At 41.8% G+C, this 2,804-nt stretch overlaps 1 pseudogene; it reads left to right on the top strand.

Annotated features, from left to right (window-relative positions):
• The first annotated feature begins 560 nt into the window (after positions 1–560).
• On the top strand, positions 561–926 carry LOC133101244 (large ribosomal subunit protein uL23-like; annotated as a pseudogene).
• The last annotated feature ends 1,878 nt before the right edge of the window (positions 927–2,804 follow it).

The following is a 2,804-nucleotide window of genomic DNA, read 5'->3' as shown; positions in this document are numbered from 1 at the left end:
TTAGAGGTTCATCTACCCCTGTATTTTCTGTAAAATGGAGATGAGATATAAAGGCTGATTTCAAGTTAAATATGTTTGTTGGGAATATTCGTAGTTGGTGCTGTGTGCTTTCTATTGCATCACATTTTATGCACATCACTTCTAACTGTCTCACTTTTAGTGATGCTAATGTTAATTACTGAGTTAAGGAGGCAACAGCCAGATCTTCCCACTGTTAAGGTATGAGACACTTTTTTTCCATTGCAATCAGTAAATAACCAATGCTTGGAGTGATACTTTGGCCCCCATGTAATGCCAAGAAGTTTTTAAGACTCTCATATTGCTGCCTTTTACCCTATTCCCTAATTCTTCTTCCCCCCGCCACCGAACGAAACTCTTCTGTAGGAGGTCACTAGTGACTTCCTTACCACGAAAACCAAGAGCCTTTGGCTTTTCATGAAGGTGGTGCCGAAAGCAAAGAAGGAAGTCCCTGCTCTTTACTCTCCTAAAGCCAAAGGCTTTGAAGGCGAGGAAGGCAGTGATGAAAGGCATCCACAGCCACAATAAAAGAGAAGAAAGGAATGTCATCCAACTTCCAACAGCCTAAGACACTGCAGCTCAGAAAGCAGCCCAAATATCCTCAGATGAGCACACCCAGGAGAAACAAGCTTGACCATTACACCATCATCAAGGTCACCCTGACCACTGAGTCAGCCATAAAGAAGATAGAAGATAACACACACTTGTGTTCATTGTGGATGTCAAGGTCAACAAGCACCAGATCAAACAGGCTGTGAAGAAGCTCTATGACACTGATGTGGCCAAGGTCAACACTCTCATCAGGCCTAAAGGAAAGAAGAAGGCATATGTTCCACTGGCTCCTGACTGTGGTGCCTTGAATATTGCCAACAAAATTGGGATCATCTAAACTGAGTCCAGATGGCTAATTCTAAATATATCTTTTCACCCATATTTAAAAAATAAAGAATAAAAAACAAAGCCAAGAGACTCTGTTCATCTTCCTTGAGCTTTCTGAAATATTTTATATTATTACACCTTTTTTAAGAATGTCTTTTCCCCTTTCTTCCATAAAGTTTCCTATTTCAAGTACCTCTCCCTCTAACTGCTTATTTACATCCTTATTGAATGCTTTCATTGGACTGTAAAGAGGGTCATAGTTCTGCTCTTTGTCTTCAACTTGGTCTCTCCACTGTCCACTTTAGTAATCTTACCCACGTTCACAGCTCAAGCAGATTGCTAAAAAAATGTGTACCTCTAGCCTGACATTCTATAGCTTTTTGACATTTCCACCTGGAGTCCCATCAGGTATAACTTAAACTCAACCAGCATAAAAGAGAAGTCATCTTTCTCTGTACTTCCATCCTCCCAATGTAGGAGTTTTGATTATTTCAATGTTCATGTTTACATTGTTATGTTCATGTAAATATTGTTCACTGCTGAGACACAGTGTATTTTAATCACGCTTACTTTTATATAATAATAACTATAATAAAAATTACCTTGTTTTTTTTAAATTTATTATTATTTTTTTGGCTGCGTTGGGTCTTCGTTGCTGCACGCGGGCTTTCTCTAGTTGCGGCGAGTGGGGGCTACTCTTCGTTGAGGTGCTCAGGCTTCTCACTGCAGTGGCTTCTCTTGTTGCGGAGCAGGGGCTCTAGGTGCATGGACTTCAGTAGTTGTGGCACGTGGGCTCAGTTGTTGCGGTTCGTGGGCTCTAGATCACTGGCTCAGTAGTTGTGGCGCACAGGCTTAGTTGCTCTGCAGCATGTGGGATCTTCCCGGACCAGGGGTTGAACCCATGTCCCCTTCATTGGCAGGAGGATTCTTAACCAATGGACCACCAGGGAATTCCCATGAAGTAGTTAACATAATCTCTTTTTCTTAATAAACATATTTGCTTTCAGACACCCTTTTCCAAGCTAATCTGCATTATTACTGCCAGTTTATTTCTCCATAACATTTTTGACCAAATTATTCCCATGTCAAAACCTGTTAATTGAAGTTAAAACTCCTTAGCATCCCTTTCAAATTCTTTGATATACAGTTTCAACCTTCCTTTTTACCCTTCTCTCCCTATTCTTCCCTACATTTGTGCTGTCTTTCAATCCACCCCTGTTGGATGCCCTTTTCTGAACCTCCCTTATGTTCTCTACCATCATGAGTTATTATTATTCATGAGCTTTTCCCCATGTGTGCCCACAGGAACCTTAGCCATTTTCTAAAATATATCTGAAATTCGACTCTCTCCTAGAAATCTCCCTGTCTACCTCAGTCAGAAGCAATCTCTTTCTGGCCTAAGTTCCCAGGATACTTAGTATGATAATATTTTTTTAATGAGCAAATGAATGTGGCACTTCAGCATCAGTATTACCTTTAAAACTAGATTCTAGGGGGAATCCCCCGGCGGTCCAGTGGTTAGGACCCTGCGCTCTCACTTCAGAGGGCCTGGGATCTATACCTGTTCGGGGAACTAGGATCCCACAAGCTGCTCTGGCGCCCCCCCCAAAAAAAACCTAGATTCTAAGCTCCCAGAGGACAGAGTTCACATCTTATACTTCCTTCTAGTCTCTATAGCACCCAATGTACTATCTGATAAATGAAGGAGTGACAGTTGGAGTGGATGAATAGAGGGGGTAAAGAGTGGACAGGGAAATATATTGTAGAATGACAAAGTGGATAAATCAAAAATAACTCCAGGAACTTATTCTGGATTGTCTGGAAATGGGCTGACTGGACCACACACCCATCTGTCTCACCAGGAAGAGGAGCTGCACTCAAACCCGACTTCCCATGTGTGCCTGTCA

Source organism: Eubalaena glacialis, chromosome 11 (genome assembly GCF_028564815.1).
Source record: "Eubalaena glacialis isolate mEubGla1 chromosome 11, mEubGla1.1.hap2.+ XY, whole genome shotgun sequence".
Classification (NCBI taxonomy): Eukaryota; Metazoa; Chordata; class Mammalia; order Artiodactyla; family Balaenidae; genus Eubalaena; species Eubalaena glacialis.
This window is presented reverse-complemented; position numbering and strand designations above follow the sequence as displayed.